Source organism: Rhodamnia argentea, chromosome 11 (assembly GCF_020921035.1).
Source record: "Rhodamnia argentea isolate NSW1041297 chromosome 11, ASM2092103v1, whole genome shotgun sequence".
NCBI classification, from domain to species: domain Eukaryota; kingdom Viridiplantae; phylum Streptophyta; class Magnoliopsida; order Myrtales; family Myrtaceae; genus Rhodamnia; species Rhodamnia argentea.
This window is the reverse complement of record NC_063160.1, coordinates 4,770,049-4,794,890: the sequence shown is the minus strand read 5'-3', so window position 1 is coordinate 4,794,890 and position 24,842 is coordinate 4,770,049. Positions and strand designations below refer to the sequence as shown.

The window sequence follows — 24,842 nt, the reverse complement described above, 5'->3', positions numbered from 1 at the left end:
CGTGTACAAGCTGATCTTATCCGCGCAGTGCTCCTGAGAAACAAGCTGGTCGTGCTTGAGGTTCTATCATTATTTGGTTCGGCCCATGTGTACCAAGGCTTCGGTTTGTTACATGGTTTGCAATGCACAATAGGTTGGTGACTAAAGATAGGTTGATTGTTGACACCTAAATTTTGATTTTTCTAAAATCATTCATTTCAAGCAAAAAATGAGAACTAGTCATAGTTCTCACAAAAAATAAATTTCTCATGCACTGCATATTTACTTTTAGTCAGTCGTGCGTATCATTGTATTCAGGCCGGAGAAAGTAGTTGAGCTTAAATTGACAAGCAAACAAATTAGGCATCACATGGAAAATTCAGCTAAGCATGGAGAGATTGCCGAAAATTCTAAGAGGGCTTGAACCTATTTTCTGATTTAATTCAGTCTATTTATGCTCATTTAAATGTTAAAGGCTCATAGTTAATTATTCATTTAATTAATTAAAGCCTAATTTGAGCCCAAGATTGTACAGTTAAGCCCGCAAGAGTGGGAAATTGAGCTAGCCCATGACAATTCCTCTTGTGGTGGAAATTATTGAGGAGTTTTAATGAGATCGGACTCTTAAAGACCAGAATTTTTAATCCGATGGTCATTAAAGAATCCTACTTCAACTAGGATTATGCAACTCTTTAGTCTATAAATACCTCATTGTACCTTAGGGTTAGGGGGCCGAAAAAAAAAAATGAAGACACGGCCATCGTTCATAGAGGGAGATATCCACGTAGAGAGAGAGAGGGGGGGAAGAAAGTGGTTTTTTCTTGGTGCCTTCTCTGTGCACGTTGCAAGTGGGAATTCTGGGTCAAGCTTATTGACTGTTCTTCGCGTTGGCTGCCCATCCATGATCGCCACTCAGCTCCAGAACTTCTCTATTGATGATTGCAAACTCGAAGGCAAAACCAACAATACGGCCCTCACTGTGAGCAACACTAGCAAAATTTCTACCACACCGACGCGAGATCCAATGAAGCGCTGATCCGTATGCCACTGTCACCGCAAGCACCCATAGTTGCAATTGTTGCGAGCTCGAGACCACCACCTCGCTGACCGACACACCCCCTGCTGTCCAGCGCTGTTTAGCTACGATTCAGCCCTATTCGAGGTTGGTTTAGCCTCATTTTCAATTGATATTTGATGGCTAACTTTTGTGTTACTTGGTGCTAGAATCCTTAGTGATTCGGAGTTCGATTCAACCTCAAATAAGCTCAAAAGGGGACTGTTTTAAGCGAAAATTCCGGCTTGCGCACGTGCAGAATTTTTAGCTTGGAAAAGGTAAAAATTCTCAACTTTTGATTGTTAATCTATGCTTGTTAATTTGGTAACTTGTATTGTTGTTCTTAGATCTCTTTGGACACACTGGTTTTGCAATTAAAACTAAAGAGTTCAAACCTTTTCCTTTAAAAAATGGCTAAACCGAAGATCACAGTTTAGTTGCACAAAATTCTAAATTTTTCTAAGAAATTCAGTTTGTCCATGAATTGGCCGAATCTCACATGCACCCTTGAGAATTGATTTATTTTGATAGGGAAGTATCCTTTCTTAAGTAACAAATCGTTTGGCATTTTTTTTAATCAAGATTGAATTGGAAAAGGAATTGACTTTCGGTACCACTGAATTCGTATAGATGGATGAGCATTGTTTTGATTTTTATCTCAATTGGTTGAGTTGATGTTATCCCGTTGGTTGTTCAATCTTATCTTATGTGAATTGGATAACGATCATGTGAATAAACTTTATCTAATCTCTGGGAGTTTTCGAACCGGATAACATTTAACTTGTGAATAATTTTTTGCTTCGGATAGTTATCTCACATTCATTCCATTGGTTATATTGCCTTATCTTTTATGGATACTCATGTCATGGATAAGTTTTGTGTTTAATTGGATGTTATCTGGTTGTTGTGGATGACCTTCTTGATCTTAATATTTATATCTAACTTTTGAGTTGGCTAGATGGTTTATTGTCCTATCTTATCTCATGCGGACTTTTTTGAAAACATTTGATTAGAGATAATATTTGTGTTCGACTGGATAATTATCCCATTTTTCGAGAATTATCTTAAATTAAATTTTCAAATCTCAAAGATAATTTCTCAAATTAAAAGTGGATCAAGTTATTTTAGATGAGGAAAGGTGGACCCCAATCTCATATTTTCGGCCACCCCTCTTAATTTTCGAAATTTCAAGCTCAATTGATTCATTTTATTTTATTTTTGTCGTGCTTGTTTGTTTTGATTTGTTATAAAGTTTGCACAATTTTAAACAAACATGCCCGTAATATATTCTCTCCTATGTGCTTAGACCCGTCGGAAAAATAAATCACACGCCTTAGCCATGATCTCGTGGAATGGGATGGTGATTTAGTATAGAAATTCGTATTCTGACCTTCGGCAAAAAGGATGTTTTTCTATACACATATCCGAATACTGGTTCGAATCCTCGAGGATGTAGTGGATGAAATCTCGTTCTAGCCCGGATCTTTGGGAATGAGAGGATTTTCGGAAAAATCGAAAATTAAAAGGTATATTATGGTATTTTTGTTTATTTTTGTTCAGATTTTTTATTGCTTTTGAATGTTTTTTTTTATTACCGAAAATAGCAAAAAATCATCCTTTGGGCGCGTAATATATGGTTCTCATGTCACATTTTTCCAATTAATCATCAAATTCACATCGATCAATCAAAAAGGATTTTTCATGAAATTGATATCGAAAGGGCATTAATTTTTCCAATTAATGTAACCAAGTCCCCGAACCCATTTTTCTCAGGTGCGCAGAAATAAAATAGTTCTCCCTCTATTTTATTAAGGTTTCTAATCAACCTTCCGTAAATGATTAGTGGCGGCTCCAATTGAATATTTTTTCATGAATAAACCTAAGTTACGATTCGGTAGGACGTGGGAGGATCCGAATTAGGTTTGTTGATTTAAATTGACCCGATAATCCGTTAGCCTAATTTTAGGTCGCGACGACTTGGCGACTCCGGTGGAGACATTAATTTTAATTTTTCAAAAATTAGAAGGGGTCAACCGAAATTTTAATTAATTTTCAAAAATTAAATTTGATTTTTCGAAATTAAAATTAATTTTCAAATTTTAAGGTTGATTTTCGGAATTTCCACCCAATTCCCCTTAATTTTCGAAAAATTAAAATTTTGTGGACTTAAGCCGTTGATTTTCATGATCTATGCCATGATTGATTGATTGATTGTGAATGTGATTGATTTTTGGACCGGTTGTTTGGAGTTGGATTGCTTTTCATCCGATTATATCTTGATCATGCTCCATTATTCTTGATTTTTTTAATCATTTTCATGCAGATTTGCTTAATTTTTGGCATTTAATTTAATTATTTCATTTTATTATAAAATTCCATGATTGAGTGAATTATACCTGTCGTGCATGATTCATGACATTGCATTGGACCCTAAAATGTTAGTTGAACCTAGGATGGTGTCTGGGTAAGGATCTGCCTGGCCTCGGGGTGGAGGAATGGATGACCTTGCCCTCAACCCCGATCATGTTGAGAATTCCTCGCTCTAGCCTGAATCTACGGGCATGAGAGGACTTCTTGACATTCCCCAAGCTCAAGAGGTGCTGGATACGACTTAGATCGTTAAGTCAGATTCGCCCTCGAAAGTTCTAAAACACCTGGCTAATAAAACATGCATATGCCATTATGCTTGTCTCTGAACTCATGATTGTCATGTTAGCACATGTATTTTCTCCCTTCATTTCCTGAGTCGGTCCATGGCAAATTAGGTTTTTCTTTATGGTCTTGTCGAGTCCCGTCTTTTTACTTGTATCTTTACATTCCTAGGTCTCTTGTTTAGGAATTTTCTTTTTCGGATTTTATGGTGGTCATACTTTGATTACACTTTTAGATTAACAAAACAGTTCTGTTTTCATTCTTACCTTGCTGTCTAGTACGAATTTTTACGCCCCTTTCGTGTTGCATTCAATTTCCTCACTTCAAACGAAAAATGTTCGTAAGATCTTGAACCATTGTGTCGGAAAATTTCGTGGTAATCCAGTATGTTTTCTATTTATTATGGAATTAATGGCCGGGGTCGAGCAGGCTGGGATCTCGCTCGTTCTCAGACTACAGATTCATTTTGCGATTTACTACTAGTAAACGTGCCGTATTGCCAAATTTCCAAACATGAAATTTGTAGATCTATGTTTCAAATAATAGCCTGAAAAATTTCAGAATTAAATTCACAATTTAAGGTGGTCCTTCGTTCTTTTAAATATAGGCAGACAGAATGGTTTTCTGAACATGACTTTTCGGAAATACATATTAAACTGATTTAATCTGCTCATTTCTAGTCTAATCACCCTGCATGAAAGTTGTTCATCAGCCTCTTGGCTAGAAGTTCATAAAGTTTTGTACCATTTTGACAACATTATTATTTTTTACGAATTGTTTACCGAAATCTGACAAAACTGGAATTTCCTGGTCAGGGTCACGAGCCAAGTTTGAGTGGTGTTCACAAGTCTAGATTAGCCATGGATCGACTCGACCTCTCTCACAACGTTGTACTCATCACATGATCGTCCCTTTCAGGTAATTTAACACGGATCCTCCGCATATTACTTGATCGGTCGCAAAGAGGATGGCCGACATCAACGCCGTCGTCAATGCCGCCCTGGATGAGAAACTTGCCTCCCCGACCGAACGCTTTGAAGGGATGATGTCCCAAAAGATGGAGGAAATGATGGCTGCCTTTACCGCCAAGCTTCAACCACCTAGCTCTGGCCTACTACCAGGCCTTTCCATTCCTCCGGGAGATAACACCGGCAAAACCCCGAAAGCTGCTCCTTATCGAACAATGCCACTAGAAGACGTGATCATTACTGGTATGAGCTCGAGTTCACCACCCCCGGTCCCAGCTCCCCAAGCCAATCCCGTAGCTACGGGGATGAAGGATGAGATGGCCAAGCTGTTAGCTCAGATGGAGCAGAGGATCCGAGAAGTAGAAGGTACCAATAACATTCCCCAAGTTCATTTCTCTGCCTTCTCGAAAGTCGGTGTGCCCGAGATGTTTAAAATACTCGATTTCAAGAAGTACGACGGCACTTCCAACCTAGTGCAACATGTCCAGGTGTACCAAGCCAGGATGAGCAAGTATGCGGCTAACGGCCCTCCGATGATTCAGACCTTCCGGGCCGCTCTAAAAATGCAACTATGAGATGGTACACGGATTATGAAATCTATAGCATGGAAAACTGGGAGAAGGCGGCTAATGCTTTTGTTAAGCATTTTAGCTTCAACTTGGATGTTCTCATTTCTAGGGAAGACCTAGAACAGGCAGAGATGAAGAAAGACGGGACGATTAAGCGATGCGCTACCAGGTGGAGGAATGTGGCATCTCAACTGAAGCCGGTACCCCCCGAGCGAGAGCTCATGAAATTGTTTGCCTCCACTCTATCTCGGATGATGCGGTCACGAATCCTTGGATGCATTGCGACGTCGTTCAGTCATCTCATTGCGATGGCTGAGGAAGTTGAGAGTGGCTTGAAGAAAGGGTGGTATGGAGATAGTAGTACTAGTGCCAAACAGTTCACGGCAACAAAAGACAAAGAATCTGCTCCACAAGTGAATGTCACTTATACTCGGAAGCCTCGGGTCCAAACATCCAAGGTTCAAGTCCCTAATCAGCAGCAGGAAAATTTCAGTACTCAAGGATAGAAAGGATACAAGCGCAACCGACAGTATACACCATTGCCCGGTACTCTTTCTCGGGTTTTGGCTGTCCTGCGTCGGAAGGACTTATTGTCAACGGAGCCCAAATGGCTGAATTATGCAACCTTTGCAAGGTTCGACCCGACTAAGAAATGTGACTACCATCGAGGAGAACCCGGACATGATACATACGGCTGTTATGTACTCAAGAATCGCATCCAGGACTTGCTCGACTGCGGGGCATTTTCTTTTCAAAATAACGATCAGTCGAATGTTCAAAATAATAAGTTGCCCAATCATTCGGGCAATGTTTGAGAAATCATTGGTGGGGATGGGTGTTGGCCCTCAAGAGTAATTATTTTTCAGTCTTTCATTTCCCCCTAGAGTAATTATTTTTCAGTCTTTCATTTCCCCCTATGTGGGAGCTTTTACTGTTTTCGAGGATTTCCCTTTTCATTCCATGTTACACTTTAGGATTTCAATTTCAATAAGATGTAATTCGATTGATTTAATATCAATAAAATTATAGATTTTTTCATTATATTTTGAATCTTGTCGAGGTATCTCAAACTAACCCGATGACAATAACCAACGATTGAACGTATTGTCATCCATGGTAAGCACCGAGGGTTAGGCTTCTCAAAATTTCTCGTCCTAAGGTTTTTCATAAAAATTTTCAGAAATGGCATGTGGTTTAACCCCAATTGTCCTACTGATGCTTATACTATGTGTTTCGGAATCAATTTAGGGGCAAGAGGGCAGATTCTTAGCTCTCATTACGCATCAGCCCGATCGATCCTTGGATTGTCCCTACGCATGGATATCAAGCTGGGCATTCTTGGTAGAATTTAATTCATCATCCAATTGAGGCGGGTCCATGCTTCGCTTTTGATCATTCTCCCATACCAATTGATGGAGCGACCGCCGATCATGCATCGGTGTCAGGCCGGACCGATCAAATGCTCAACGATCCTTGCATTAAATCTTGATGTCAATCGCCATCAATCCCTACATCAATCGGCGCTGCCTCGGGCCGTCCATTGATCAACCCAATGATAATCCATGGGACAATCCTCGACGACCTGATCCAATGGACGATCGCCCATGGAGTATATATTCCCTTAGATGATTCAAGACAGTTCAACTAAGCATTTACGGCTATCAAGGATCACACATGGCTAGGGTCCAACTTAATGAAGGGATTGGGGCATGTCCAACTATCTGCATCAGCCGGTCGAAGCTGATCCATGCTTTGCCCTCGATCAATCCTTTGATCATGTCGTATCGATCAAGGAAGGATGGGGCAAGACTAACATCGCCCAATCTTAAAGGGAGTATCTCTTGCCCTCGACCCATCATTTCTAAGACTAACCTTTTATTTTCCTTTTTGCAGGTGCCAAGCTAAGAGACATATCTTTGATTAATACGATCGAAGCAAATTGACAATCAAGAGCTTCTCAAATTTTGCTCATTTCATTTTTTTTAAAGACCCTATTCATGCACATTTTTCCTACGTAGGATCAGGTATAGAAACAACCGGCTTGCTAAAGCTCGAAGTCAAGCTCCCAACACTAGCCATATCGGGGGCAATCTCACATTTTAACAAAGCTATAGCCATCCCGATTGAAAATGGGGCAACATGACTTGGAAAAGGGAGAGTGTTTCTCTGTTTCATATGATTGTCAAGGGTGATACTTTCGTTCTTGCAGAAACATGCAACTTACCATGATGATCATCGCCATTAAGCAGAGGCAATCGAAGCATCTCAAGTCTTTACCCGATTCGATAATGCATGTTTTCCTTGCTCTAGGCCAACTCAGATTCTCTTGTTTCTAAGAGTTTTTTTTTCGTACTTGTATAGTCTGTTTCTTAATCAAATGCAGAAGACTTCCATGAAACATGACATGATGCTTGAAATCGACATGTTCACGTACTTGGAAAATTGCTCCACATCTCATGATTCAAGCATGATTATTTTTCATGTTTAATTTACCAACTCTGTATAGGGAGCGTAAGCTATATATGAAGCGTCGAATGTATAGAATGGGGCATGACAGGATGAAAAAAAGGCAAGCCATTCCACATACGTCCTACATTACAATCCCCAATGAGTTGAGCAGTAGCTAGATTCCGTATTCACAAGGCAAAGGGTTTTCTCGCAAAATGTACGATAGCCGAGGTGACAGAGGCATTCAGTTCTCTATCCCAAATACTACAGGTTACCATAGCAAACCTCATTTGAGTGACGGTTTCATTTCTTCACCTATCAAGAGCCACCCCACATAGGGGCGGAACGAGGTAATTCTAGCAGCAACACAAGGTAAATGGTTAGAAATTCTCTTGCTCGAACTAACATTAATCTTTAAGTGTTCCTTTGCATTATACTCGAACTTTAATTCAAGTGCTTTAGGATGATGAAGAGCATTCATTTCTCTATCCTACACATTATGTCCTTTGCATAACCCACTTGAGCCTACAAATTCCTTTCTTAAACCTCCGTTGGTGATCGGTTGCTCACTCCAAAACGAAGATAACATTTTCCCAAGGAGCGAAACTAGAGATGATCAAGTCAACGGACAATTCCCGTGTGAACTCATCTTGTATTTTAGATTCTTCATAACTTTTGTTTGTAAAGTTTATTCTTATTGTAATTCCTAATTCAAAATCATGGGATTATAAAAAGAAAATGTAGCCTGAAAAAGGGCTCGCTCCCAAAAAAAAAAAAAGAGAAGGAAATCTCTTCAAAAAAGACAAGCACTCTCTCTCAAAAAAAAAAAAAAAAAGAAGAAAAAATGGGAGTCGGGAGTAAGAAAAGCAAAGGATGATCTCATGAAAAATTCCAAGCAAAAAAAAAAGGGGGCGCAAAGTGCCTATCAAAAGCAAGGCCAATGCCCATTGAAATCCTTGTAAAGTTCTTCTCAATTTCAATGTGTATTGTTGTATGTTAACTTGTAAATTCCATGTACATGTTTGCATGATGTTTTTCTTGTAAATCCCCAATTGAGCCTGGTTGTAAAGAAGATTCCCTAGAGAAGTCGGTTCGCAGAGTATAATTCTTAGCAGAAGTTCATACCATCTCTCAAGCAATGATGGTGTTTTTGAATGATATTTCTAGAAGGCCAAGTCTGTAGTGATCACCAACATCAAGCCTTTTTCATACATTTTCCGAGCCAAAACAAGCATTTTGTTCCTCACCAATCCTAGCCTACGTTACAACCCTCCAAAGTCTCTTCTGATTATGGTACTTGAGTTAACGTAGAGTTAAATGATTTTAGGCATCCTCGAAGAAGTTCAACAAGATTATTTCTCTCTCATTTTTGCGGGGTTCTTAACTTGTAAACCTGGAGCAAATGACGAAGAAATTCATTTCAGCAGCCTTGACTCAACTAGAGTCCCCTTTGTAAACATTTGACCTAGCCATCATTACGATCCTAATTAAGACCTCCCGATGGCTCGGTCGTATCAATTGCCAGATTACTTTGATCCTTGTCGAATGCGATGATGGTAAGATTGAGTGATTTCTCTCGAATCCCGCAATCGGGATGAAAAGCTTTTCTCGAGAGTGAGAGAAAGTCCTTTCAAACTGAAGTCCCCCTTTCAGCTTACATTTGAGGTATTCATGATGAGATAACCTCCCTGAACAGAATTGGTGATGCAAACTTGATAGAATAGTTATGCATGAACCGCGTTATAAGTTATTATTTCATTTGCAAACTCAATAGGATAGTTTGGCATGAAACCATTGAACACACTTCAGCGTGTATACTTGCACATGTTACCTTTGACATTGCCTGACGGGTAACCCACTCCTTATGTTCGAGTTACTTTTCGAGTCTCGAAGTTCATCCACGGATTATTCAATGAACAAAATCCTGCCGGCGAGAACCCACGAGGTAATCCTTCAAATCCTTAGGTAAATATATCCTTAACCTAAATCTTTCGGGAGAATGAGTACCGACGATTATCAAGGCATTCAAATTCATTGCGGTGACCATATCGTTTAGCTATCAACCTTCTTCAATGAAGTGTTAGTTTTGTCTATGCACATGTTATTTTAAACCTCATCTCGGGTAAATAGATAGGTATAATGAATTCGGGTAAGTTTTCCGAACCCTTTTCAAATTGACAGCTTTACTAATTTTAGTTGTCATTTTGACTTTTTGTGTTAACTTGGTTTAGGCAACACATTTCTTTATATTGACACCGATTTAGTTCGGGTAATGCACTAATTATACCTTTTGGTTCACGATGGATTTGCTCTCATGTTCTTAATCTCTTTTATTCAGTTCATGATCGATTTGCTCTTGTGATCCGAATATTTACCCAACTCATGATCGACCTGCTCTCATGAGTTAATTTATCAAGCCAGGATGGATTTGCTCTCGTGGTTTTGATAAATCTTTATCAAGTTCATTGATGGATTTGCTCTCGTGTTCCCGATCTCGATAAATTTTTGTTAAAGTCATAATCTCGATTTGCTCTTGTGACTTTAATATTTTTCAGATCAAAATCTTGATTTGCTCTTGTGATCCGAACATTTTTTCAGTCCACAATCTCAATTTGCTCTTGTGGTCCGGATTCAACTCATGATTAGCTTCATGGGATAATTTTATCGATCCAGGATGGATTTGCTCTCGTGGTCTCGATAAATTTTTGTTAAAGTCATAATCTCGATTTGCTCTTGTGATCTGAATATTTTTCCGCGTTCATAATCTCGATTTGCTCTTGTGATCTCGGAAAGCATATTTTCAACACTACATATATCTTGCGTTGCCTCACGTCAGAAGAAAACTTCTGATAATAGATAAGGCACCTCGGTACCTTGAAATCCTCGCATCCGCAAGAAGCTTTGAGATTAAGGGAATCATCAGCATTATGAGGTATTTGGTAAAATAGGTATTTTCATAAGCAATCCATGTGCAAGTTTCTCTAGTCCATTTATGGAAAAGAAAAGCTATGGCGCATGTTGTTTACAATCTTACATATCGTGCATCATGTCTTACTGTATTGGAAAATGGGATTAGAACACCCGCCAAAAAGTTATCATTATAATTCATCACTTGCATTTGCAAAATTTAGGTTTCAATTTTAGTCTTTGAACGAAACCTCTATGAGTCTCCACTCAAAGAGGGGCAGCTGTTAACACCTAAATTTTGATTTTTCTAAAATCATTCATTTCAAGCAAAAAATGAGAACTAGTCATAGTTCTCACAAAAAATAAATTTCTCGTGCATTGCATATTTACTTTTAGTCGGTCGTGCGTATTATTGTATTCAGGCCAGAGAAAGTAGTTGAGCTTAAATTGACAAGCGGATGAATTAGGCATCACATGGAAAATTCGGCTAAGCATGGAGAGATTGCCAAAAATTCTAAGAGGGCTTGAACCTATTTTCTGATTTAATTCAGCCCATTTATGCTCATTTAAATGTTAAAGGCTCATAGTTAATTATTCATTTAATTAATTAAAGCCTAATTTGAGCCCAAGATTGTACAGTTAAGCCCGCAAGAGTGGGAAATTGAGCTAGCCCATGACAATTCCTCTTGTGGCGGAAATTATTGAGAAATTTTAATGAGATCGGACTCTTAAAGATTAGAATTTTTAATCCGATGGTCATTAAAGAATCCTACTTCAACTAGGATTATGCAACCCTTTAGTCTATAAATACCTCATTGTACCTTAGGGCCAGGGGGCCGAAAAAAAAAAATTGAAGACACGGCCATCGTTCATAGAGGGAGATATCCACGTAGAGAGAAAGAGGGGGGGGGAAGAAAGTGGTTTTTTCTTGGTGCCTTCTCTGTGCACGTTGCAAGTGGGAATTCTGGGTCAAGCTTATTGACTATTCTTCGCGTTGGCTGCCCATCCATGATCGCCACTCAGCTCCAGTACTTCTCTATTGATGATTGCAAACTCGAAGGCAAAACCAACAATACGGCCCTCACTGTGAGCAACACTAGCAAAATTTCTACTACACCGACGCGAGATCCAATGAAGCGCTGATCCGTATGCCACTGTCACCGCAAGCACCCATAGTTGCAGTTGTTGCGAGCTCGAGACCACCACCTCGCTGACCGACACACCCCCCTGCTGTCCAGCGCTGTTTAGCTACGATTCAGCCCTATTCGAGGTTGGTTTAGCCTCGTTTTCAATTGATATTTGATGGCTAACTTTTGTGTTACTTGGTGCTAGAATCCTTAGTGATTCGGAGTTCGATTCAACCTCAAATGAGCTCAAAAGGGGACTGTTTTAAGCGAAAATTCCGGCTTGCGTACGTGCAGAATTTTTAGCTTGGAAAAGGTAAAAATTCTCAACTTTTGATTGTTAATCTATGCTTGTTAATTTGGTAACTTGCATTGTTGTCCTTAGATCTCTTTGGACACACTGGTTTTACAATTAAAACTAAAGAGTTCAAACCTTTTCCTATCAAAAATGGCTAAACCGAAGAGCACAGTTTAGTTGCACAAAATTCTGATTTTTTCTAAGAAATTCAGTTTGTCCATGAATTGGCCGAATCTCACATGCACCCTTGAGAATTGATTTATTTTGATAGGGGAGTATCCTTTCTTAAGGTAACAAATCGTTTGGCATTTTTTTTTAATCAAGATTGAATTGGAAAAGGAATTGACTTTCGGTACCACCGAATTCGTATAGATGGATGAGCATTGTTTTGATTTTTATCTCAATTGGTTGAGTTGATGTTGTCCCATTGGTTGTTCAATCTTATCTCATGTGAATTGGATAATGATCATGTGAATAAACTTTATCTAATCTCTAGGAGTTTTCGAACCAGATAACATTTAACTTGTGAATAATTTTTTGCTTCGGATAGTTATCTCACATTCATTCCATTGGTTATATTGCCTTATCTTTTATGGATACTCATGGATAAGTTTTGTGTTTAATTGGATGTTATCTGGTTGTTGTGGATGACCTTCTTGATCTTAATATTTATATCTAACTTTTGAGTTGGCTGGATAGTTTACTATCCTATCTTATCTCATGTGGACTTTTTTGAAAACATTTGATTAGAGATAATATTTGTGTTCGACTGGATAATTATCCCATTTTTCGAGAATTATCTTAAATTAAATTTTCAAATCTCAAAGATAATTTCTCAAATTAAAAGTGGATCAAGTTATTTTAGATGAGGAAAGGTGGACCCCAATCTCATATTTTCGACCACCCCTCTTAATTTTCGAAATTTCAAGCTCAATTGATTCATTTTATTTTATTTTTGTCGTGTTTGTTTGTTTTGATTTGTTATAAAGTTTGCACAATTTTAAACAAACATGCCCATAATATATTCTCTCCTATGTGCCTAGACCCGTCGGAAAAATAAATCACACGCCTTAGCCACGATCTCGTGGAATGGGATGGTGATTTAGTATAGAAATTCGTATTTTACCCTTCGGCAAAAGGGATGTTGTTTTTCTATACACATATCCGCATACTGGTTCGAATCCTCGAGGATGTAGCAGATGAAATCTCGCTCTAGCCCGGATCTTTGGGAATGAGAGGATTTTCGGAAAAATCGAAAATTAAAAGGTATATTATGGGCATTTTTGTTTATTTTTGTTCAGATTTTTGATTGCTTTTGAATGTTTTCTTTTATTACCGAAAATAGCAAAAAATCATCCTTTGGGCGCGTAATATATGGTCCTCATGTCACATTTTTCCAATTAATCATCAAATTCACATCGATCAATCAAAAAGGATTTTTCATGAAATTGGTACCGAAAGGGCATTAATTTTTCCAATTAATGTAACCAAGTCCCCGAACCCATTTTTCTCTCGTGCGCAGAAATAAAATAGTTCTCCATCTATTTTATTAAGGTTTTTAATCAACCTTCCGTAAATGATTAGTGGCGGCTCCAATTGAATATTTTTTCATGAGTAAACCTAAGTTGCGATTCGGTAGGACTTGGGAGGGTCCGAATTAGGTTGGTTGATTTAATTGACCCGATAATCCGTTAGCCTAATTTTAGGTCGCGACATTGATTACGTGGAACTTGCCCGTTTCTCCTGTTTGCTGTCTGTACAACTCAGCTTTGGAGGATGGGAATCACTTGTTTCTAGTATGTCCTGTCTGAGCTGTCTCTGCTCAAGTCTGGGCTACGGTATTGCAGCTTCACTAGGTATCAAGAAGGGGTTGGTGACTGGAAGTTTAAGGTTGATTGGGTTGGTTATTTGGATTCTCCTACCGCTACTTCTATCGGTGCTACTTCCATTGTTGCACAAATTAAGAGAACTGCACGATGAATCGTAGAATATCAATCACTACTATGTATTCAAACTCAGAAGTACAGCTCATTTTATCAACAACCACTACGATGTTAGGTCCTCCTGCTATGTATAACGAGTTGTGCATCGTTTACATGCGACCGCCTTAACTAAAAACTAGAGATAGCATTCGCCTGCGACCCTCATGCACAAGCTGATCTTAATTGTGGAATCTGGAACACTCTCAATGGCCCATTAGGATGGCATCATGCTGTAACTGGCAAAAGGCCACTATGCCTGAGTAATGCATCAGGTGAAGGCTCATGTCCTCGAAATTCAATGAAAACCTGGTATAGCAATATTGGCACGGTAAGGACTAAAGTAACAACTAGTGAGAGTAGTCAAATAGAGGAGAAAGCTAAATGAGAGAATATTTAACATTGAACAATGACAATGAGAGCTACATATTATAAGAGTAGATGATGCAAAATCACAACTTGCGAACCTGTAATGGAGCTTTTCCACCTCCAAGAGCAAGAACAGTCTCTCGGAACCTTTGCCCTGTTTCTTTAACAGCCTGTCGACCACGCTCGTCAGATCATGATAAAAACCAACAACTTATTCCGACACTAAAAGCAATATTGGAGAAGGGCTTCATAGATAGCATTAGACAAGGCAACAAGATTGCCCACACGCAATCCTTTCTGAAAAGTTGTTGGGCGACAGGACAAGATGCTGGACATATCGCGTCAAGTTTCAGGTCTATAACTTTCTACCTAAGAACTGGCAAAAGAACCGAACACGAAGAAAAATACTGAACCAGTTTAGTTCTTGGAGCTTTGCATCTCGCACTAGAGAAAAGAAACGAAACAAGCAAGGCTTCGACAAATATGAAGGGGCACCTATCCCTCATTTTGGGCTTTTAGATAACATGGGGGAAAAATCAGACACTAATAGCAGAGAAACCTGTGTTGGAGATATTGCTGGTGCAACAGGGACCTCAGACTCAAAACCTGCAGAAGTAAAGCATCTAATGAGGTTCCTCGTCAATTGCTCACTTCCTCCCTGTTCAACCTAATGGAGAACAATCGATTTTGCTAAATTTCGGGAGTGACAAGGCCATGCTAATGCATACAAAAGGGAACACATTGGCTTGCCATTGTACTTGAAGAATGGTACAAGCCATGCATTGAGGCTGAAAGGGTATGCAAATAGGATTTGGGGCCTAGCAATTCATGGAAAGAATACCAAGGCATTGTTGTGCTGCAGTATTGGCAAGAGTGCAAGTACCCAATCTCACATGTCTGGGGTCTGCCTGACGTTTCCAGTCATTAGAGAGCAATGGACATACGTTTTTAGGCATACACAGTTTGCAGACCAATCAATTTTGGTCAGGATTCCATTCTTTGCTCAGACATTTACCGGGATTAGTGGCCACTGATCCACAAGGGGAAGAAAAAGAAATCTCGCATGTTTATTACTCTCACTACCATACACACGTACGAACCTAACATTGATGGCAAACACAAGGACCTAGGAGCTTTCAAAGCAGCATTGTTTTTATTTCAAATATGTGCACAACTTCTTGGACATACCTTGATGTCATTTAAACCTGCATCCTCAAATGCAGAGAAAGCATCTGCATATAGCACCTTTGCCCACTGAAAACCAATACATCGACGATTAGAAAAACACATCATGGAAATAAATCAATCTCAAGCACGAACATGGTAAACCAATACTCAAAACTGATAGCCACTATAAGGAAAAGGGGCTTATTATATTCAAAGAAATTGTTTCATCATCTAATAGAAATTAATCATAAAGGACCTGAAAAAAAAAAAAAAAAAAAAAAAACTGGCATAACCAACATAGAAGAACATCATATACCTTGCAACTGTAATAACCTGCAGCATATCTAGCTGAACAAAAGTAAAAAGCAACAGATTCGCAGCCGTGTAAGATTAAGATATATACTCTCAAAGAACCATTTTGATGCATAGGAAAACAAACCTAAAAATATATGCTGGAAACTACAAAGGATTCGATCCTCAAGAAGTGGAGTGATCATCTGGGTTTTTTCGCAAACCCTTCTGTCCACATCATATACCGATTCTGATCCACCAGGAACATATTTTGTATGAAGCTGCAGATCTACACTTGCATATCTTATCTGAGAATTTTCATAGACAAAGACTCTAATAACAAAGTTATTCCTAAATCTACATTAGTATGATTTCTGAAGAGGGAGCAATTTTTTAACCTTATGCAGTTTCAAGATATCCCAATCATTTTATTTTACCTTGCTAATGTCCTTTCTATCAATGATCCAAGATCTCCGGAAAAGTAATTCGATCTGCATCATTCAAAGTATGTACAGTAAAACAGCAACCTAGCCTCACTGTCATACGGACATGAACTGATGAGAAATGGGGTCCTCTCCTTTTCGTTTTGTCATTTGAAACTTGTGTATTGGATGGCCACAAACAGGACAGACATAGGTGGAACCTCAATAAACAAGAGGTGCAGCAATCAGCTCTTAATAAATGTAGCACCATGAGGACAAAGTATAGGTGAGGCAGTTCCACCACGGGCAAGGCAATGCCTCCTAGAATAGCTTTCTTCTCTTTGCAAGCTATTTGAAGCAGTCCTAACTTTAAAAGGTGTCACGAAAGTAAGAAGAACAACCAGTCATTTCGTATTTAGTTAGTGCGAAGTAACCTGGCGAAGGCTTAAGAAGGCCGCACGAAAAGTCTTAGCTGCCAGGAGCTTGCTGTATACATATTCAGGGAGACTCCCACCAGTTTCATAGTGCTTTGCAATTCCCATCAAAGTGTCCCTGCGGTTCAAGGATTGTATAATGACTTTCCCTGGTTGCCTCCATTCATGGCCTCATACACAGCATCTGCAAGCGCACGTGCGCCTGGCGCGGGGGGAGGGGGGGTGGGGGAGGCACTTTCATAGGACCGAATGGAATAAATGAGAAGTTCGCGGATGACATTGCATATTAGGCTAAGGCTCATTAAACACATTCAAAAAATTAAAAGTTGAGAGTCAATATTGCACATTGGGCCAAAGTTCATATATCATTTGTGTTATTCTCTAAAAATTTAAGAATCAAAAGGTCTAAATGATACAACAATAATAATAATAAGAAGGGTATGGATGTTAAAAAAGTAATGATGAAATATAATGAAATGGCTATATATTGAAGAGGAAGAATGATTGAGTATTGTCTACTCTCCCTGTGGTGCAAGCTTGAGAACTCTCCTTTCATACATAGTTAAGGTATACATCACATAAGTCCGGTCCGGTTCCTTTTTCCACCTGTCTACAAATCAAGAGCATAAATATCCATAGTCATCTAATGAGCACAAATCGAGAACTGTGAACCTCCCAGGAAAAAGTGAAGTAATACTAGAAGAATGAATCTCTATGTAATCATCTAACGTTATCCACAATACAAATAAGGCAATGTTCTCAGTTCCTCACTTTAGATGCAGAGACAGTACAAAGGTAATACACTCCAAACATCACATAATGCCCCGTGAAGCAATCATCTGTTGTCATCGACACTGTATACATAACCTCTTTATGTATTTGCGAAGTGCAAAAACATCCGACCGTGATTGCACATCAATTTGTTCTATAGCTCTGTTCAAGACAAAATTACCTGTGCTAACACCAGTTCTCCATTAACTGAGAGGGCAATTCCTTAGCATCCCCCTCTATTCCTTTAGTGCCAGCAACAAGGCTTTCATTTGGCTACGTGCCTTTCGGCCACTCTTAAAATAGTTAAAAGACCCAACTTTTTTACACTTAAAATAGTGCAAAGGCCCAACAGGCAGCCACTTCACCGCAGCCCACTCAACTTGCTACTTTGTATCTCCTTCTTATTAGAAGATTTCCATCACTTTCATTATTTTTCAGCCCATGTGGGACACTTGACAGCCAACTCATGGGGCCTGCTACATTGCGCCTCCTTTTTATTAGAGTTTTCCATCACTTTCTTTATTTTTCGGTCAATGTGGGACACGAAACTTGAGTTCCCTCGTTATGGGTGTCATTGTGACTTCAAAAAATTGATAATTTATCATGTATATATAAAAATATATATTTAATATACAATGTGTCCCAACGTGTCGAAATTCTCTATTTTTTTTTTAGAATTTATGTATCGGCATATCATGTCGTGTCGTGTCGCGTGTCGTGTTCCGTGTCCGCGCAACATAACTATTTGGTTAGCATGTGATGAAGTGCATGACTGAACTCATGAAAAACAGTTTGAACCTACCCATTTCAGCAACTCATAGAAGTGGTCAAATGGCAGATACCACTTAGAGAATGAAGATGTTTCATGGAGGACAAGTAACCGCTACAGTGAGCTTAAGCTCACAAATCTCGTCATTCATCTAAGAGACAGTGATAACTTCCAGTAGAGGTTAGAATTGTTGGTGCACAAGAATGGCTGTGTTACAAAAGTCGCCTCTTCTAAATTTTAGCATGGGAGCAGGTAAAACTTGAATGTCAAACGATAGATCCATCTCTAGATGCAAGCTTGCACCAGTTTTGGAAGTTGAACAGATATCGACAAGCTGATCGACAACCATGAATTGACATCGACAACTTTTCTGAACCGACAACTTGTCCACTAAGATTGACAACATCAATGAATTTGATTTAATTACTAACATATTCCCATCGGCTAATAGCCTCGAAGGTCTCACCTTGTCTCCATATTCTCCTCTGCCAAATACATCCCACACATAGATACACTTGCACATTGTTGAGATATTAACGCGGAAACACTAACGGATCTTGCAAATAAGTCAATACGAAATCACCAGAGAAATTACGAGGAACGATAAAAAACACCATAGATTACGTGGTTCGGTCCGAATATCGGTACCTCCTTTTACGGGGAGAGCCACCAATATAATCTACTATAATCGAAAAATCAGAGTTACAATTGCTCATGCACTCGACTATTTCCCGCATCTAAATTAAGCCTAAAGCAAATCCATAAATATTATCTCACAGGCTCTCACAGAGAAATTATCAGAAAACTCATAGAGAAAAATCCGATAATTATCTTGTTTAATCTACGTGCGGCTAAATCAAGAACGTCACCTTCGTCCTAGAGAGAACTTCACCGTACGCCCTTCAAGTCGCGACCAGAAGATCTCAGCCAAACAACCAACGAAGTCATCATTCTTCTTGTGCGGTTCAAGAACCCACTGTTCTCTCGCGTCCACTGTTCGGGCGGCAGCTTTCTGCTAGAGGAGTCTTAAACCTTTTTGTTCCATGTTCCTGCCCTTTGAGGAGTCAAAGAAAACAACAACTTTGACTGGTTGACTGGGACTCACGAATTGCCTTCTTATTCACAGAATATATGTGTGCCCTTATAACTTGTCTTTATTCAACCATTTTTATAAGAAGAGTCCAACGTGCAGTACTTTGGCAAGGAAAGTCAATCTTAGTTGGGTTTACCTTTATTCGGTCAAACTCCGCACATATCAAGTCCACGTCTTTATTCGGTCAAAGATTTTCTTATCTTTTCCTTTAACAAACCAATAAATATCCGTAAACCATTTAAACTCGAGATATTATCTAACACACATCAAATCCAAAACTAACAAATGATATTAGAGACACGCTTTGGCGAACCCCCCACGGATATAAGAGGATAAAAGTGCAGGTCATTAGGAATCATACATAGGAAAATATTGGAAGTACTAGGATTCCCTGAAATCACATCAAGGAATAGATTGACATCACAAAATTCTCAAGCAAATATAGCTTAGCATTTACATCATTAATGGTCTCCCAGAAACCAATCTTCTCTTTGCTAACAAGTGTTATTGGACCTATTTATTGATTGCTCCAGCAGTCCCGCTCGTAGCAGTGTGGAATAAAGATAGATGTCATCATAATGGTAGAACTTTTAAACTAGTATTGTTGAGACGGTACCAATATATTTAAACTAAAACTCGTGGAGACCAGACTAAAAAGACCCTCTTCTATTAGTTTTGCTTCTGGTGACAATATTTCGTTCCCACCGACTTGCATTAGCTTGTGGCTGCAGGAGCTATCCTCCCTCTGTCTAGTATTTCAGACTTGAATAGCAGAAAAGAAGTCAATAAACTGAGGAAAGGAGTTGGAAATTGACCTCTCGGAACGTCATAAGACTTGGCTTTTTCCCCACAGGTGGTGTTCGATTGCACACCATGTGAGCAATTGGTAACCTTGCACTTGCTCCATCTCGAGACAGCACACGGCTGCGACCAACAACCTCATCCATCCATGCACCTCCCCTTTTTTTCAGATGGTCGAGAATAGGGATCAAAGTAGAAGTATGCAATTGCATTTCCTGAAGAATCTTTTACTCGGTAGAATCTACGTCATGGTTACAGACCTGAAGGATAAATAAGCATTTGTTCAGAATGCATGTGCTAGTAGCACAGAAAAGGCAGAAGCACACCATTGGACTATTTTACCGGTGCTAGTCCATCAGCAGCCTCAATCTCAATTCCAAAAAGTGTACTTGCAAAGTTGAAAAGGCCCTCCATTACTTTTGGCAAAGAAAAATATGGGCGTAGTTCTTCCTGGAAATTGCAAATAGTGACTCCATGTTCATATTCACATGCATAAATCAGGGTCAAATCATAATATTCATAAAATTGGCAAGAAGCCTAACAGCATATACAAGATGCTACTCATTAATGTCATATTTTCGCTCTACTCTATATGAGAGAGAGAGAGAGGTTTAACCTCATTGATGTCATATTTTGATTCACGCAGCCTCTCGCTCCAGAAGTCAATGTCCCAGTGGCTCAAATCATCAGATTCTTTTGCCACTTGATTCTTGGCGAAAAGTCTTACGTCCTCCATGTCTGAATAATCAAGGCAACACATATCAAGATATGGATTTTGACTTGAAAGTAACAGGAAAATCTCTAAAAGCATCCTAATATTTGCCGTCAGCATCATCAAACTGAACTAAATGGTCCAGCTCCCACTTCATATGGATATATGTAAGGGAACATAATGATGCAAAGTGTGGTGCTTTGAAGCTTGAAATACAGGGTATTCCATGCACATTTTAAGCAGCACAGAGAACAATCGAGTATTTATCACAAGAGAACACGAAAGTGCAACATCAGATATTGTGACATTCCTACTAGGCCTCTGAATCATATTCCATTACATAATTCGCCTTCAATTTTATGAAGGACAAATCAACGGCAATTACCGGTTAAAGTTTATGCACTGACAACGCTTTCATGTACTAGGAAAATTCGTGTAGATCATGCCTCGAACTGCAGCATCCCATGAAGCACTCCTAAGTTTTTCTAGGAGCTCTTCCGCTTTATCAATGGTAGCCATTTTCGTCGCCATGCTAACCTGATGAAAACCTTGCCTTAATATGTGAAGATATAGCACTATCTAGTGAGTTATTCATCCATGCAAATAGATTCTTCTCCAGGATGATTCGAGGAGAATGGCGAAAAGAGACTTGCAGAAGCACACTTATGAATTTGTTTTGCCAACATTAAATATAGAAAATAACAAAACTAGTTCATGCTGGGTTTTGCATCAAAATGTAAATCCAGAAGGTTGCACACTCCAAGACACTTCAGAATATGCCAACAAGCGTTTTGTCTACCATAAACTTTCCTCCTTTCCCTTGTAAATCATAAGATCCTCACAACAGCCAAAAACAGTTGGAGCCGGTTCATAATTAGTGATTAATTTGAAAGTTATCCCCCTAAAGATGACTAAAAATTATGTCAAACGAGCTTCACACTTGTCCATTCAAACTTTATAAAAAGATGAAACGTGAACTTGAAGAATTCATAAATAGCCTTAAAAACCATACCTCAGCACAATTGGTATAATCCAGAAGCTTAGCTCCTTCCATTCTAAGATTCAAGATTTGATCAATAATTAAAGTGTTTTTCATATCACCGCTAGCGGCCCGACTAACATAAGCATGGTAGATTTCCTCGCGTAAGCCTCTATTTCGAGCATGTCGCATGACAGAGTTATAGGTTGAAGCATCCAGGGTGATCACCCAGGGTCCACCTTCTGGAGTGGCATTTTCATGCCCTTAAATGTGACAGAAAAAAGATAAAGCAATAAACATCAAATAGGCTCTTGGACAAAAAGTGTTGAAGACAACATAATAAAATAACACAACTAGATAGAATGTATTGCATATTACCTTAGACACCGCAGTTTGTGCAGCCAAACCAAGAGCTGTAGCCGGCAATCCTTCAATATCCTTCTTATCTGTAATCAATTTTTCAAATTTCTTTGTGGCATCCAAGACATTCTCATCGAACTTTTTAGATAATTTTTCAAGTTCCTGTAATCAACTAAGTAGTTAAAAGGCGGTGGCTGTGTAGCTAAATGATAAAATTTATGAATCCAATCTAATATTTCCTTCCACATAAGGAGTAATCTTAACACAGTCAATGCCACTGTAAGGCTTATGGGAAAATCATAACACAGTCAATGCCACTGTAAGGCTTATGTGATGATATTAATAACACATTTTCAAAATTTTAGCTATTTCGATTGTTAAGACACCAGAACTTTGAACAACTAATAATTGGCAGATCATTCCTGCATACTACAGCAAAAGCGCCTTCATCATCTCACACATTAAATTTCAGTTTCTATACAGATGAATTGAAGGCAAATTATTCCAGGAGAGCAGGGATAAGAAGATATACTAGAAGTTTTGCACAATTTATTAATACAGCCAGCAAAATCATGCAAGCTGATTGTTGTTCAAAATATGTATACCTTAAAGAAAAATTATTGACGAATAGACATCGACCAAGATGGACATTTCAACTTGAACTCTTCAAGTTTAATTAAAGTTATTTATCATCCATCTACTGTAAACATGTTTTCGCATCTCTATGGTGCCTTTAAATGAATTAGTAAAGTTATCTATTAGACTTATACAAAGTATGCATTTTTCATTTTAAGGAGAAAAATATGTTTCCTACTTCAATTATGCCTAATCTCTAGAGGTTCCTATTTCAACTGGAAGAACTTTTAGGAAATCTATACATGTTGTAATTCTTTCTTTTCAATAGAGTTGATGATTAATCGAAAATGGAAATTCTTTGCTTTGGGATCTTGTGATGCAATTCTTTGGGAAAATTTTCTAAAATGTCCTAAACCTATTGCACTTTTGCCAATTCAATCCTAAATCTTTTAATTTTTTAAATTGAATCCTAGACCTTTCCCATTTTGCCAATTGAATCCACATGGCCAACTTTGATTAGAAATTTCTGACATGGACTTGGGGCATCCTACGTGGCACGGCTAGCGGTGATATGGATAATTATTAATAATATTTCAATATTTTTTTAAATTTTAATTTTTTTAAAAAAAATATTTATTTTCTCTTCTTTTCTTTTCTTTGTTTTTACCTTTCCTGAAAGTGGCCTAGTGTGCCTTCATTGACTAGATGTGGGATCTAGTTGTGAGACTTCGTGAAATCCATGCTCTGTGTGTGTACGTCCATGCTCATAAGCCAAGCAAATAGGACATTATAGGGAAAATTGTCTAAAACGTCATAAATCTATTGCACTTTTGCCAAATCAGTCCCGAACTTTTTAATTTTGTCAATTGAGTCATAAACCTTTTCACATTTTGCTAATTGAGAGTTCATGCGACCACTTCTGGCCAAAAATTTCTAACGCAGACACCGACTATCCTACGTGGCTTGGTCGATGCTGACGTGGATAATTTTTATAATATTTTATTTTTTTTAAAAAATTGTACTGATTTTTTTCCCTTCTTTTTCTTTTTTTCTCTGTTTTTCTTTTCTCGGTAGCAAGCGAGGGTCGCGATGCCTCGCCGACCGCAGATGAGGCGCTCTTGCCTAGATCCGGGCAAGGCGTTGCGACTCTCGCCGGCCGCTGAGAAAAGAAAATTGGAGAAAGAAAAAGAAAGAAAAAATAATAAATTAATAGAGAATTGAAAAACTTATGAAAATGTGATTAAAAATTATTCACGTCGGCGCCAACCGTGCCATGTCGGACGGCCAGAGTCCACGGCGATTTCCGGCCAATAAGACTCAATTAACAAAGTTAGAAGGTTTATGATTGAATTAGTAAAGATGCAAGATGTTTAATAGGTTTTGGACAATTTTCCCAAATAGTATTTTTAAGACACCAAAAAGACACTTTGCTTTATCACTGCCACCAACTCACAAAATTCAATTTATTTGATGGATTCATAAAACGCTTCACACCTGCTTAATTTTGTTGAGCTCTTCCCTTTTGCCATCTTCCAGGGCAACCCCATTCAAAACAGCTTCCTTTATTTGTTCTGCGAGAATAAATTTTCAAAAGCGAATGTCAACCAATCTGATAAGCACTACGCTATACGCACATTACGTGCAATGATTCGTTTTGCAACTTAAAAAGTGAAAACAATGGTGAGATCGACAAATGGAAAATAATGTCGTTCTAACGTTTAAAACACGTGTTGACACATAACTTTCGCCTAACGCTTCTCTGCATCGCATAAAAGATCGAATCGCCCACAACGACAGAATTTGACCCCTAAACAAAAAAAAAAAATATCAGTGGCCTGTAGTCTTGCATTCTTGTTATTTACTGCGCTCTTCCGCATTTACAAGTTATGGAGATTTTTGTTTAAGAATAAACTCACCAGGAAAGGTCGTGTATTACTTTTGAATCGGCCGGCGAGTGATCCAGCCCTGAATTTAGAAAAGGAAGTTGTACTCATTTTCATTTCCAATACTTAGCCCACCAGGAAGAGCCTGGCCCCTCTCTCTCTTTCTCGTACCTTACCCAAAATGGCATCTATACAAATACATGGAACACTCCAAATTAGGAGGAGGACAAAACAAAA

General features: G+C 38.7%; 1 pseudogene; it reads right to left on the bottom strand.

Annotated features, from left to right (window-relative positions):
• Positions 1-14,206: 14,206 nt before the first annotated feature.
• LOC115739339 lies at positions 14,207-24,303 on the bottom strand (annotated as a pseudogene).
• Between the last annotated feature and the right edge of the window lie 539 nt (positions 24,304-24,842).